The sequence below is a fragment of the Sycon ciliatum genome, chromosome 10 (genome assembly GCF_964019385.1).
Source record: "Sycon ciliatum chromosome 10, ocSycCili1.1, whole genome shotgun sequence".
NCBI lineage: Eukaryota > Metazoa > Porifera > Calcarea > Leucosolenida > Sycettidae > Sycon > Sycon ciliatum.
The window spans coordinates 20,261,239-20,275,862 of NC_088652.1; the positions used below are offsets into that span (position 1 = coordinate 20,261,239).

At 46.1% G+C, this 14,624-nt stretch overlaps 1 long non-coding RNA gene across 2 annotated transcripts; it reads left to right on the forward strand.

Moving 5' to 3' along the window:
* The first annotated feature begins 64 nt into the window (after positions 1 to 64).
* LOC135825966 (uncharacterized) lies at positions 65 to 13,697 on the forward strand. 2 transcript variants are annotated; one of them, XR_010555178.1, is made up of 21 exons: positions 65 to 106; positions 417 to 474; positions 784 to 841; positions 1,517 to 1,574; positions 1,885 to 1,942; positions 2,252 to 2,309; positions 2,619 to 2,676; positions 2,986 to 3,043; positions 5,186 to 5,243; positions 5,553 to 5,610; positions 5,920 to 5,977; positions 8,121 to 8,178; positions 8,488 to 8,545; positions 8,855 to 8,912; positions 9,222 to 9,279; positions 9,589 to 9,646; positions 9,956 to 10,013; positions 10,323 to 10,380; positions 10,689 to 10,746; positions 11,081 to 11,535; positions 12,237 to 13,697. It is a non-coding gene; the product is annotated as an uncharacterized LOC135825966 (long non-coding RNA). The 2 variants fall into 2 exon arrangements; XR_010555179.1 differs by lacking the exons at positions 65 to 106; positions 417 to 474; positions 784 to 841; ... (6 more) ...; positions 5,553 to 5,610; positions 5,920 to 5,977 and adding exons at positions 7,018 to 7,077; positions 7,387 to 7,444; positions 7,754 to 7,811 and having other exon boundaries at positions 11,403 to 11,535.
* The last annotated feature ends 927 nt before the right edge of the window (positions 13,698 to 14,624 follow it).

Sequence of the window (14,624 nt, forward strand, 5' to 3'; positions counted from 1 at the left end):
TGTTTATTGAAATGTGGCATTTTTTTTCGTGCACTTCCCTATGTCCAGCTAAAAAACAAGATAAGTGTGGCGATGGTCAGTTCTCGATCTTCGAACGGGCAGAAAGGTTGAGAAATTGTCGCTTTTTGACCATTTGTGCCCACGTGTCACTTTCAACGTACCTCTCTATAACATGACCCAGCTGTGACGTGAGTGGTCGCATTGATTTGATTTTTGGTTTGCTTGTAGGCCGCTGGCACCCATATTCAGTGGCGCCAAAATTTTGGCACTGCTTTGAATCGTTTAGTCGTAAAGTGAAGAATCACGGGCAAAAAGGCCCAAAACTTCGAGATAGCTTGATTTGAGCTTTGAGCAGCCCTGGGCGAGTTGTTTATTGAAATGTGGCATTTTTTCTTCGTGCACTTCCCCATGTCCAGCTAAACAACAAGATCAGGGTGGCGATGGTCAGTTTTTCAGCTTCGAACGGGCAGAGAGGTGAGAAATTGTCGCTTTTTGACCATTTGTGCCCACGTGTCACTTTCAACGTACCTCTCTATAACATGACCCAGCTGTGATGTGAGTGGTCGCATTGATTTGATTTTTGGTTTGCTTGTAGGCCGCTGGCACCCGTATTCAGTGACGCTAAAATTTTGGCACTGCTGTGAATAGTTTAGCCGCAAAGTGAAGAATCACGGGCAAAAAGGCCCAAAACTTCGAGATAGCTTGATTTCAGCTTTGAGCAGCCCTGGGCAAGTTGTTTATTGAAATGTGGCATTTTTTCTTCGTGCACTTCCCTATGTTCAGCTAAACAACAAGATCAGCGTGGCGATGGTCAGTTCTTGAGCTTCGAACGGGCAGAAAGGTGAGAAATTGTCGCTTTTTGACCATTTGTGCCCACGTGTCACTTTCAACGTACCTCTCTATAACATGACCCAGCTGTGACGTGAGTGGTCGCATTGATTTGATTTTTGGTTTCCTTGTAGGCCGCTGGCACCCGTATTCAGTGACGCTAAAATTTTGGCACTGCTTTGAATCGTTTAGTCGTAAAGTGAAGAATCACGGGCAAAAAGGCCCAAAACTTCGAGATAGCTTGATTTGAGCTTTGAGCAGCCCTGGGCAAGTTGTTTATTGAAATGTGGCATTTTTTCTTCGTGCACTTCCCTATGTCCAGCTAAACAACAAGATCAGGGTGGCGATGGTCAGTTTTTCAGCTTCGAACGGGCAGAGAGGTGAGAAATTGTCGCTTTTTGACCATTTGTGCCCACGTGTCACTTTCAACGTACCTCTCTATAACATGACCCAGCTGTGACGTGAGTGGTCGCATTGATTTGATTTTTGGTTTCCTTGTAGGCCGCTGGCACCCGTATTCAGTGACGCTAAAATTTTGGCACTGCTGTGAATAGTTTAGCCGCAAAGTGAAGAATCACGGGCAAAAAGGCCCAAAACTTCGAGATAGCTTGATTTCAGCTTTGAGCAGCCCTGGGCAAGTTGTTTATTGAAATGTGGCATTTTTTTTCGTGCACTTCCCTATGTCCAGCTAAAAAACAAGATTAGTGTGGCGATGGTCAGTTCTCGATCTTCGAACGGGCAGAAAGGTTGAGAAATTGTCGCTTTTTGACCATTTGTGCCCACGTGTCACTTTCAACGTACCTCTCTATAACATGACCCAGCTGTGACGTGAGTGGTCGCATTGATTTGATTTTTGGTTTGCTTGTAGGCCGCTGGCACCCATATTCAGTGGCGCCAAAATTTTGGCACTGCTTTGAATCGTTTAGTCGTAAAGTGAAGAATCACGGGCAAAAAGGCCCAAAACTTCGAGATAGCTTGATTTGAGCTTTGAGCAGCCCTGGGCGAGTTGTTTATTGAAATGTGGCATTTTTTCTTCGTGCACTTCCCCATGTCCAGCTAAACAACAAGATCAGGGTGGCGATGGTCAGTTTTTCAGCTTCGAACGGGCAGAGAGGTGAGAAATTGTCGCTTTTTGACCATTTGTGCCCACGTGTCACTTTCAACGTACCTCTCTATAACATGACCCAGCTGTGATGTGAGTGGTCGCATTGATTTGATTTTTGGTTTGCTTGTAGGCCGCTGGCACCCATATTCAGTGGCGCCAAAATTTTGGCACTGCTTTGAATCGTTTAGTCGTAAAGTGAAGAATCACGGGCAAAAAGGCCCAAAACTTCGAGATAGCTTGATTTGAGCTTTGAGCAGCCCTGGGCGAGTTGTTTATTGAAATGTGGCATTTTTTCTTCGTGCACTTCCCTATGTCCAGCTAAACAACAAGATCAGGGTCGCGATGGTCAGTTTTTCAGCTTCGAACTGGCAGAGAGGTGAGAAATTGTCGCTTTTTGACCATTTGTGCCCACGTGTCACTTTCAACGTACCTCTCTATAACATGACCCAGCTGTGATGTGAGTGGTCGCATTGATTTGATTTTTGGTTTGCTTGTAGGCCATTGGCACCCGTATTCAGTGACGTCAAAATTTTGGCACTTCTGTGAATAGTTTCGTCGCAAAGTGAAGAATCACGGGCAAAAAGGCCCAAAACTTCGAGATAGCTTGATTTGAGCTTTGAGCAGCCCTGGGCAATGTGTTTATTGAAATGTGGCATTTTTTCTTCGTGCACTTCCCTATGTCCAGCTAAACAACAAGATCAGGGTGGCGATGGTCAGTTTTTCAGCTTCGAACGGGCAGAGAGGTGAGAAATTGTCGCTTTTTGACCATTTGTGCCCACGTGTCACTTTCAACGTACCTCTCTATAACATGACCCAGCTGTGATGTGAGTGGTCGCATTGATTTGATTTTTGGTTTGCTTGTAGGCCGCTGGCACCCGTATTCAGTGACGCTAAAATTTTGGCACTGCTGTGAATAGTTTAGCCGCAAAGTGAAGAATCACGGGCAAAAAGGCCCAAAACTTCGAGATAGCTTGATTTCAGCTTTGAGCAGCCCTGGGCAAGTTGTTTATTGAAATGTGGCATTTTTTCTTCGTGCACTTCCCTATGTTCAGCTAAACAACAAGATCAGCGTGGCGATGGTCAGTTCTTGAGCTTCGAACGGGCAGAAAGGTGAGAAATTGTCGCTTTTTGACCATTTGTGCCCACGTGTCACTTTCAACGTACCTCTCTATAACATGACCCAGCTGTGACGTGAGTGGTCGCATTGATTTGATTTTTGGTTTGCTTGTAGGCCGCTGGCACCCATATTCAGTGGCGCCAAAATTTTGGCACTGCTTTGAATCGTTTAGTCGTAAAGTGAAGAATCACGGGCAAAAAGGCCCAAAACTTCGAGATAGCTTGATTTGAGCTTTGAGCAGCCCTGGGCGAGTTGTTTATTGAAATGTGGCATTTTTTCTTCGTGCACTTCCCCATGTCCAGCTAAACAACAAGATCAGGGTGGCGATGGTCAGTTTTTCAGCTTCGAACGGGCAGAGAGGTGAGAAATTGTCGCTTTTTGACCATTTGTGCCCACGTGTCACTTTCAACGTACCTCTCTATAACATGACCCAGCTGTGATGTGAGTGGTCGCATTGATTTGATTTTTGGTTTGCTTGTAGGCCGCTGGCACCCGTATTCAGTGACGCCAAAATGTTGGCACTGCTGTGAATCGTTTAGTCGCAAAGTGAAGAATCACGGGCAAAAAGGCCCAAAACTTCGAGATAGCTTGATTTGAGCTTTGAGCAGCCCTGGGCAAGTTGTTTATTGAAATGTGGCATTTTTTCTTCGTGCACTTCCCTATGTCCAGCTAAACAACAATATCAGGGTGGCGATGGTCAGTTCTTGAGCTTCGAACGGGCAGAAAGGTGAGAAATTGTCTCTTTTTGACCATTTGTGCCCACGTGTCACTTTCCACGTACCTCTCTATAACATGACCGAGTTGTGACGTGAGTGGTCGCATTGATTTGATTTTTGGTTTTCTTGTAGGCCATTGGCACCCGTATTCAGTGACGTCAAAATTTGGCACTGCTGTGAATAGTTTCGTCGCAAAGTGAAGAATCACGGGCAAAAAGGCCCATCACTTCGAGATAGGTTGATTTGAGCTTTGAGCAGCCCTGGGCAAGTTGTTTATTGAAATGTGGCATTTTTTCTTCGTGCATTTCCCTATGTCCAGCTAAACAACAAGATCAGGGTGGCGATGGTCAGTTCTTGAGCTTTGAACGGGCAGAAAGGTGAGAAATTGTCTCTTTTTGACCATTTGTGCCCACGTGTCACTTTCAACGTACCTCTCTATAACATAACCCAGTTGTGACGTGAGTGGTCGCATTGATTTGATTTTTGGTTTGCTTGTAGACCGCTGGCACCAGTATTCAGTGACGCTAAAAATTTGGCACTGCTGTGAATAGTTTAGCCGCAAAGTGAAGAATCACGGGCAAAAGGCCCAAAACTTCGAGATAGCTTGATTTCAGCTTTGAGCAGCCCTGGGCAAGTTGTTTATTGAAATGTGGCATTTTTTCTTCGTGCACTTCCCTATGTCCAGCTAAAAAACAAGATCAGTGTGGCGATGGTCAGTTCTTGAGCTTGGAACGGGCAGAAAGGTGAGAAATTGTCGCTTTGTGGCCATTTGTGCCCACGTGTCACTTTCAACGTACCTCTCTATAACATGACCCAGCTGTGACGTGAGTGGTCGCATTGATTTGATTTTTGGTTTGCTTGTAGGCCGCTGGCACCCATATACAGTGGCGCCAAAATTTTGGCCCTGCTTTGAATCGTTTAGTCGTAAAGTGAAGAATCACGGGCAAAAAGGCCCAAAACTTCGAGATAGCTTGATTTGAGCTTTGAGCAGCCCTGGGCGGGTTGTTTATTGAAATGTGGCATTTTTTCTTCGTGCACTTCCCTATGTCCAGCTAAACAACAAGATCAGGGTGGCGATGGTCAGTTTTTCAGCTTCGAACGGGCAGAAAGGTGAGAAATTGTCTCTTTTTGACCATTTGTGCCCACGCGTCAAATTCAACGTACCTCTCTATAACATAACGCAGTTGTGACGTGAGTGGTCGCATTGATTTGATTTTTGGTTTGCTTGTAGGCCATTGGCACCCGTATTCAGTGACGTCAAAATTTTGGCACTTCTGTGAATAGTTTCGTCGCAAAGTGAAGAATCACGGGCAAAAAGGCCCAACACTTCGAGTTAGCTTGATTTGAGCTTTGAGCAGCCCTGGGCAAGTTGTTTATTGAAATGTGGCATTTTTTCTTCGTGCACTTCCCTATGTCCAGCTAAACAACAAGATCAGGGCGGCGATGGTCAGTTCTTGAGCTTCGAACGGGCAGAAAGGTGAGAAATTGTCGCTTTTTGACCATTTGTGCCCACGTGTCACTTTCCACGTACCTCTCTATAACATCACCCAGTTGTGACGTGAGTGGTCGCATTGATTTGATTTTTGGTTTGCTTGTAGGCCGCTGGCACCCGTATTCAGTGACGCCAAAATGTTGGCACTGCTGTGAATCGTTTAGTCGCAAAGTGAAGAATCACGGGCAAAAAGGCCCAAAACTTCGAGATAGCTTGATTTGAGCTTTGAGCAGCCCTGGGCAAGTTGTTTATTGAAATGTGGCATTTTTTCTTCGTGCACTTCCCTATGTCCAGCTAAACAACAATATCAGGGTGGCGATGGTCAGTTCTTGAGCTTCGAGCGGGCAGAAAGGTGAGAGATTGTCTCTTTTTGACCATTTGTGCCCACGTGTCACTTTCCACGTACCTCTCTATAACATGACCGAGTTGTGACGTGAGTGGTCGCATTGATTTGATTCTTGGTTTGCTTGTAGGCCATTGGCACCCGTCTTCAGTGACGTCAAAATGTTGGCACTGCTGTGAATAGTTTCGTCGCAAAGTGAAGAATCACCGGCAAAAAGGCCCAACACGTCGAGATATCTTAATTTGAGCTTTGAGCAGCCCTAGGCAAGTTGTTTATTGAAATGTGGCATTTTTTCTTCGTGCACTTCCCTATGTCCAGCTAAACAACAAGATCAGGGCGGCGATGGTCAGTTCTTGAGCTTCGAACGGGCAGAAAGGTGAGAAATTGTCTCTTTTTGACCATTTGTGCCCACGTGTCACTTTCCACGTACCTCTCTATAACATGACCGAGTTGTGACGTGAGTGGTCGCATTGATTTGATTTTTGGTTTGCTTGTAGGCCATTGGCACCCGTATTCAGTGACGTCAAAATTTTGGCACTGCTGTGAATAGTTTCGTCGCAAAGTGAAGAATCACGGGCAAAAAGGCCCATCACTTCGAGATAGCTTGATTTGAGCTTTGAGCAGCCCTGGGCAAGTTGTTTATTGAAATGTGGCATTTTTTCTTCGTGCACTTCCCTATGTCCAGCTGAACAACAAGATCAGGGTGGCGATGGTCAGTTATTGAGCTTCGAACGGGCAGAAAGGTGAGAAATTGTCGCTTTTTGACCATTTGTGCCCACGTGTCACTTTCAACGTACCTCTCTATAACATGACCCAGCTGTGACGTGAGTGGTCGCATTGATTTGATTTTTGGTTTGCTTGTAGGCCGCTGGCACCCGTATTCAGTGACGCCAAAATTTTGGCACTGCTGTGAATCGTTTAGTCGTAAAGTGAAGAATCACGGGCAAAAAGGCCCAAAACTTCGAGATAGCTTGATTTGAGCTTTGAGCAGCCCTGGGCAAGTTGTTTATTGAAATGTGGCATTTTTTCTTCGTGCACTTCCCTATGTCCAGCTAAACAACAAGATCAGGGTGGCGATGGTCAGTTCTTGAGCTTCGAACGGGCAGAAAGGTGAGAAATTGTCTCTTTTTGACCATTTGTGCCCACGTGTCACTTTCAACGTACCTCTCTATAACATGACCCAGTTGTGACGTGAGTGGTCGCATTGATTTGATTTTTGGTATGCTTGTAGGCCATTGGCACCCGTATTCAGTGACGTCAAAATGTTGGCACTGCTGTGAATCGTTTAGTCGCAAAGTTAAAAATCACGGGCAAAAGGCCCAAAACTTCGAGATAGCTTGATTTGAGCTTTGAGCAGCCCTGGGCAAGTTGTTTATTGAAATGTGGCATTTTTTCTTCGTGCACTTCCCTATGTCCAGCTAAACAACAAGATTAGGGTGGCGATGGTCAGTTCTTGAGCTTCGAACGGGCAGAAAGGTGAGAAATTGTCGCTTTTTAGCCATTTGTGCCCACGTGTCACTTTCAACGTACCTCTCAATAACATGACCCAGCTGTGACGTGAGTGGTCGCATTGATTTCATTTTTGGTTTGCTTGTAGGCCGCTGCCACCCGTATTCAGTGACGCCAAAATTTTGGCACTGCTGTGAATAGTTTAGCCGCAAAGTGAAGAATCACGGGCAAAAAGGCCCAAAACTTCGAGATAGCTTGATTTGAGCTTTGAGCAGCCCTGGGCAAGTTGTTTATTGAAATGTGGCATTTTTTCTTCGTGCACTTCCCTATGTCCAGCTAAACAACAAGATCAGGGCAGCGATGCTCAGTTCTTGAGCTTCGAACGGGCAGAAGGGTGAGAAATTGTCGCTTTTTGACCATTTGTGCCCACGTGTCACATTCAATGTACCTCTCTATAACATGACCCAGCTGTGACGTGAGTGGTCGCATTGATTTGATCTTTGGTTTGCTTGTAGGCCGCTGGCACCCGTATTCAGTGACGCCAAAATTTTGGCACTGCTGTGAATAGTTTAGCCGCAAAGTGAAGAATCACGGGCAAAAAGGCCCAAAACTTCGAGATAGCTTGATTTGAGCTTTGAGCAGCCCTGGGCAAGTTGTTTATTGAAATGTGGCATTTTTTCTTCGTGCACTTCCCTATGTCCAGCTAAACAACAAGATCAGGCTGGCGATGGTCAGTTCTTGAGCTTCAAACGGGCAGAAAGGTGAGAAATTGTCTCTTTTTGACCATTTGTGCCCACGTGTCACTTTCAACGTACCTCTCTATAACATGACCCAGCTGTGACGTGAGTGGTCGCATTGATTTCATTTTTGGTTTGCTTGTAGGCCGCTGGCACCCGTATTCAGTGACGCCAAAATTTTGGCACTGCTGTGAATCGTTTAGTCGCAAAGTGATGAATCACGGGCAAAAAGGCCCGAAACTTCGAGATAGTTTGATTTCAGCTTTGAGCAGCCCTGGGCAAGTTGTTTATTGAAATGTGGCATTTTTTCTACGTGCACTTCCCTATGTCAAGCTAAACAACAAGATCAGGGTGGCGATGGTCAGTGCTTGAGCTTCGAACGGGCAGAAAGGTGAAAAATTGTCGCTTTTTGACCATTTGTGCCCACGTGTCACTTTCAACGTACCTCTCTATAACATGACCCAGCTGTGATGTAAGTGATCGCATTAATTTCATTTTTGGTTTGCTTGTAGGCCGCTGGCACCCGTATTCAGTGACGCCAAAATGTTGGCACTGCTGTGAATCGTTTAGTCGTAAAGTTAAGAATCACGGGCAAAAAGGCCCAAAACTTCGAGGTAGCTTGATTTGAGCTTTGAGCAGCCCTGGGCAAGTTGTTTATTGAAATGTGGCACTTTTTCTTCGTGCACTTCCCTATGTACAGCTAAACAACAAGATCAGGGTGGCGATGGTCAGTTCTTGAGCTTGGAACGGGCAGAAAGGTGAGAAATTGTCGCTTTTTGACCATTTGTGCCCACGTGTCACTTTCTACGTACCTCTCTATAACATGACCCAGTTGTGACGTGAGTGGTCGCATTGATTTCATTTTTGGTTTGCTTGTAGGCCATTGGCACCCGTATTCAGTGACGTCAAAATGTTGGCACTGCTGTGAATAGTTTCGTCGCAAAGTGAAGAATCACGGGCAAAAAGGCCTAACACTTCGAGATAGCTTGATTTGAGCTTTGAGCAGCCCTGGGCAAGTTGTTTATTGAAATGTGGCATTTTTTCTTCGTGCACTTCCCTATATCCAGCTAAACAACAAGATCAGGGCGGCGATGGTCAGTTCTTGAGCTTCGAACGGGCAGAAAGGTGAGAAATTGTCGCTTTTTGACCATTTGTGCCCACGTGTCACTTTCAACGTACCTCTCTATAACATGACCCAGTTGTAACGTGAGTGGTCGCATTGATTTGATTTTTGGTTTGCTTGTAGGCCATTGGCACCCGTATTCAGTGACGTCAAAATTTTGGCACTGCTGGGAATAGTTTAGCCGCAAAGTGAAGAATCACGGGCAAAAAGGCCCAAAACTTCGAGATAGCTTGATTTCAGCTTTGAGCAGCCCTGGGCAAGTTGTTTATTGAAATGTGGCATTTTTTCTTCGTGCACTTCCCTATGTCCAGCTAAACAACAAGATCAGGCTGGCGATGGTCAGTTCTTGAGCTTCAAACGGGCAGAAAGGTGAGAAATTGTCTCTTTTTGACCATTTGTGCCCACGTGTCACTTTCAACGTACCTCTCTATAACATGACCCAGCTGTGACGTGAGTGGTCGCATTGATTTCATTTTTGGTTTGCTTGTAGGCCGCTGGCACCCGTATTCAGTGACGCCAAAATTTTGGCACTGCTGTGAATCGTTTAGTCGCAAAGTGATGAATCACGGGCAAAAAGGCCCGAAACTTCGAGATAGTTTGATTTCAGCTTTGAGCAGCCCTGGGCAAGTTGTTTATTGAAATGTGGCATTTTTTCTACGTGCACTTCCCTATGTCAAGCTAAACAACAAGATCAGGGTGGCGATGGTCAGTGCTTGAGCTTCGAACGGGCAGAAAGGTGAAAAATTGTCGCTTTTTGACCATTTGTGCCCACGTGTCACTTTCAACGTACCTCTCTATAACATGACCCAGCTGTGATGTAAGTGATCGCATTAATTTCATTTTTGGTTTGCTTGTAGGCCGCTGGCACCCGTATTCAGTGACGCCAAAATGTTGGCACTGCTGTGAATCGTTTAGTCGTAAAGTTAAGAATCACGGGCAAAAAGGCCCAAAACTTCGAGATAGCTTGATTTGAGCTTTGAGCAGCCCTGGGCAAGTTGTTTATTGAAATGTGGCACTTTTTCTTCGTGCACTTCCCTATGTACAGCTAAACAACAAGATCAGGGTGGCGATGGTCAGTTCTTGAGCTTGGAACGGGCAGAAAGGTGAGAAATTGTCGCTTTTTGACCATTTGTGCCCACGTGTCACTTTCAACGTACCTCTCTATAAAATGACCCAACTGTGACGCGAGTGGTCGCATTAATTTGATTTTTGGTTTGCTTGTAGGCCGCTGGCACCCGTATTCAGTGACGCCAAAATTTTGGCACTGCTGTGAATAGTTTAGCCGCAAAGTGAAGAATCACGGGCAAAAAGGCCCAAAACTTCGAGATAGCTTGATTTCAGCTTTGAGCAGCCCTGGGCAAGTTGTTTATTGAAATGTGGCATTTTTTCTTCGTGCACTTCCCTATGTCCAGCTAAACAACAAGATCAGGGTGGCGATGGTCAGTTCTTGAGCTTCAAACGGGCAGAAAGGTGAGAAATTGTCGCTTTTTGACCATTTGTGCCCACGTGTCACTTTCAACGTACCTCTCTATAATATGACCCAGCTGTGACGTGAGTAGTCGAATTGATTTGATTTTTGGTTCGCTTGTAGGCCGCTGGCACCCGTATTCAGTGACACCAATATTTTGGCACTGCTGTGAATAGTTTAGCCGCAAAGTGAAGAATCACGGGGAAAAGGCCCACAACTTCGAGATAGCTTGATTTCAGCTTTGAGCAGCCCTGGGCAAGTTGTGTATTGAAATGTGGCATTTTTTCTACGTGCACTTCCCTTTGTCCAGCTAAACAACAAGATCAGGGTGGCGATGGTCAGTGCTTGAGCTTGGAACGGGCAGAAAGGTGAGAAATTGTCGCTTTTTGACCATTTGTGCCCACGTGTCACTTTCAACGTACCTCTCTATAAAATGACCCAACTGTGACGTGAGTGGTCGCATTGATTTGATTTTTGGTTTGCTTGTAGACCGCTGGCACCCGTATTCAGTGACGCCAAAATGTCGGCACTACAGTGAATAATTTAGTCCCAAAGTGAAGAATCACGGGCAAAAAGGCCCAAAACTGGGAGATAGGTTCTTTTCAGCTTTCAGTAGCCTTGGGCGAGGTGTTTATTGATATGTGGCATTAATACTTGGTGCGCACTGTGCTCTCTGTGCCCGCTGCTTTCAAACTGCGCAAGTCGGCGGCCGTCACCGATGCTTGAGGGCTGGCCTCCGCCCGACTGCCCAGAAGCGTATTTCGTTCAGTCATGTATGCCTGTGTTCTCGCCGGTTCCGTTTGCTCCACCATCTCCGGCGACATCAGGCTGCGTGCTCCATCTTTCTCTCTGATGCCCCTCCTGGGCCCACGTGATCCCTGTGGCAGTGACTCTACAGTACAGGACAGGACAGGTGTGTGTGTGTGTGTGTATGTGTGCGCGCATACATGTGCATATGTGTGTGTGTGTGTGTGTGTGTGTGTGTGTGTGTGTGTGTGTGTGTGTGTGTGTGTGTGTGTATTAGTGTGGTATGTATATGCTTGTGTTCTTTAGACTTGGTGTGCAGTTCGCTCATCTCATAGTCTAGCAGACATGTTTCAATCAATGATTTAAAAGAGAACATCTCCTCTCGCAGCTAGAGTCCTCCTGGACCAGAGGTGAGCCACAATGCAAAGTTTGTGTCTGCAGGTGCATGTGTGTGTGTGTGTGTGTATGCGTGCGTGCATATGCATGCATGCATATACAAAGTTGAGCTCGGTGAAATCCGACCCAGAGTGCGCATTTGGCGCCGGGTGTGTGTGCGCGCGCGCATGCGTGTGTGTGTGTGTGTGTGTCTGCGCGCTAGTGAGCACGGACTGCTTCTGGCTAGATTAACTCTCGTGTAGTGAATCGTGCTAGTGAAGCTTATACCAGAACCACTCTGATTTAGCCACCCATGCACACTAGTAGCACATTTTACCTTCACTGAGGGCAGGGGTAATTGCAGTTGGATCCCGGGACATATACTCTGATGCCATCAATCCTTTTTTTGCACCTTGCCCTCATCCACTTACTGATATGTGGTGAGCCCATAAGTGGGATGATTTCCAAGGCCAACAAATACCGATAGGCCTCCTTTAGGTGTGTGCGTAATGTCACATGGTTGCTGTGCGTGTGTTTATGTGTGTGCGTGTGTATGTGTGCATGCCTGTGTACGTGTGTATGTGTGTATGTATGTGTGCATGTGTGTGTGTGTGTGTGTGTGTGTGTGTGTACATGCGTGTGTGTGCATGCGTGCATGTGTGTGTGTGTGTGTGTGTGTGTGTGTGTGTTTCTTGTATATGTGTGTGCGTGATTAATTCTGCTCGTTCCTGTACAGCTTGCCTGTGCAAATCGTCTCGTCTACCATTCCAAGCGATGAACATGGCTTCATAGCGTGTTTTCCACCGTCTTTGCAAGTCACGATTGCACTTACTGTGGTGTGAAAGAATGCTACAGTTGTACACATCCAGTTGCAGCTCAAGCCAGAGAGCAGCCAGCATTCTGCTGGCGTATGTGAGCAAAGGTTGCTGTTGGAATTGTCCATTGCAGAGAACAGCTTTACTTACCTGCCATATGTCACGTAAACCAGTCCGTGCAGCCGTTAGACCTGTGTTGATGGATGCAGCAGCTATCCTGCATTGTGACTATAGACCTTTGAGGGTATCATGGATATGGATTCTGCTCCTGCAATATTGCCCGTGATCATGGTGATGGCCGCCTAGTAGCTAGCCCAGCAGATGTATCAGAACTAGCAGATGCAGCAGCTGAGCCAGCCATAGCTACCACTGCAACAGACCCAGCAGTAGGAGCAGTTGCCATTGCAGCTAACACTGCAGCAGAATACAGCGGCAAGAGCAGTTGCCATGGCAACAACCACTACAACAGACACAGCAGCAACAACAGTGGCCATAGTGGCAACAAACACAGCATCTGCTGCACCAGACAGTGACTGTATTCGTTTGAAAACTAGTGGGCAGACGGCTCACAGCAGCAATGCCAAGCATCAGTCAGAACGGCTCAGTCTTCAGCAGCAGTAAGCAGCAGTAAGCAGCAGTAAATGGCATGCAGTACACTTCACAAAGTGAGCACCTTAGCAAGAAAGATGTTGTTTTTCTTCCTTTTTTCCACGCACCGAGCAGCAGTGGAAGTGTTAAATCACTGTTTGCATATGCCAATGGACTGGTCGAAGGATGTGAGCCCATGCTATCCATTAAATCACTGAAAACCTTTTGACATCTCTGCCTTTCTGTCATACTTTGGCGAAAGCTTAATTTTAGTTTCCACTCTCAGACCTAGATTCCGTCTGTTGGAGTGCACATCCAAGACGGGCTATAGCTGATAGCCAGTTATTTGTAGAACGTCAGTACCGTCGTGCAATGTTATCGCATGAGCTGATTGTCAGGTAACTGGTGGTAGTGCACACTATAACGTAACTTGTAGTTCCTTGGTCCTTTTCTTTACCTTAAATTATTTCCATATTATTGGACTCAAGAGTGCTACGTTGCAGCTAGCCCATAATAATGACAGCGCTGACTTTTTGCGTCCAGTTTTCATATGGATTCATACATGTTTGGGTGGTTTTTCCTTCTCAGCATTTTGACACTTCGTTCAACCTGTAGACTACGGCGAATTATGATCGCAAAATTGTGGAATCATGCTCCCATGGATGCTGGCACTATGCTCGCAAACTCTTTATATTATAAAATTTGATTTTGCGAGCGTTATTTTTTATGCTTTGTAACGGATCCTTTGAAAGCTTTGGGATGCGGGTATATTTATTCAGTGTGTTGTAATTGTACGTATGGAGCCTGGAAGTTCGGAGAATTGCGTTTGTAATAATTGTGTCGTGCTTTAGGAAAGCCGTGAGCCGCCAGGTGATGCGCTGCAGGCAGTCACTGCAGCCAGTCCCTTGTGTGAGCACTGGTTTGCACAAAACCCGGGCAAACATTTACAGTACAGGCAGTAGTGCAATACCAGGGTCCAGCTCGGCTCAAGACGGCCAGTCACGTCAAAACTACATAATTCATTGTACTGTCTGTCTGCGTGTGGCTGAGGTTGTTGGTATGTCCGTTGGCTCTTGGTTCCTAGTACTCAGTAGCCGAGGCTGGCTGGTAAAGTAACTCCAATTTCACTTCAAGGTACCAGTGCATCTAGTGTCTGCTTCTATCAAAGCAGCTTGATGTCTATTGGTTACCCCAGCAAGTGTAGGGTGTGCATAGGTAACTGTCTTGGCTGTTGTATGTCAATGTACTCCGTGGGGTAGAGACCAGGTGTGCATTGGTGGTCGATTCACATGGCTTTGCAGGTTGTGTGGATTGATCAGTTATCTGGTGCTAGTCTTGATCTGTCTCATTCAGATCTTGTCCGCTATCGTTGCTATAAGAGAAAACCTGTGGGTGCACATCCAGTGCATTTGCAGATTTGCGTGCTTCTCTTGCGACGTGCGTATACATGGTACATGGTAGACTACATGGTGTGTATACATAATGATAATAATTATTTTTTCTTCAGACTTTTCCCGTTTGTGTTTTTTCCCTCAAATCAGTTAATATTTTATGACTTGGGCTCTCCGCGTGCTAGTTTGTACGTGAAGTGTGTGGGTTACAGTGAGGGCTGCGTCCCACCCGCCTGTGTGGATTCACAGGAAGTGTGAGTTACGAAGTCTGAAGAAAATGTTGAACGATCTTTGCTGGCATGACGACTACACCATAGCTCAGTGGTTAGA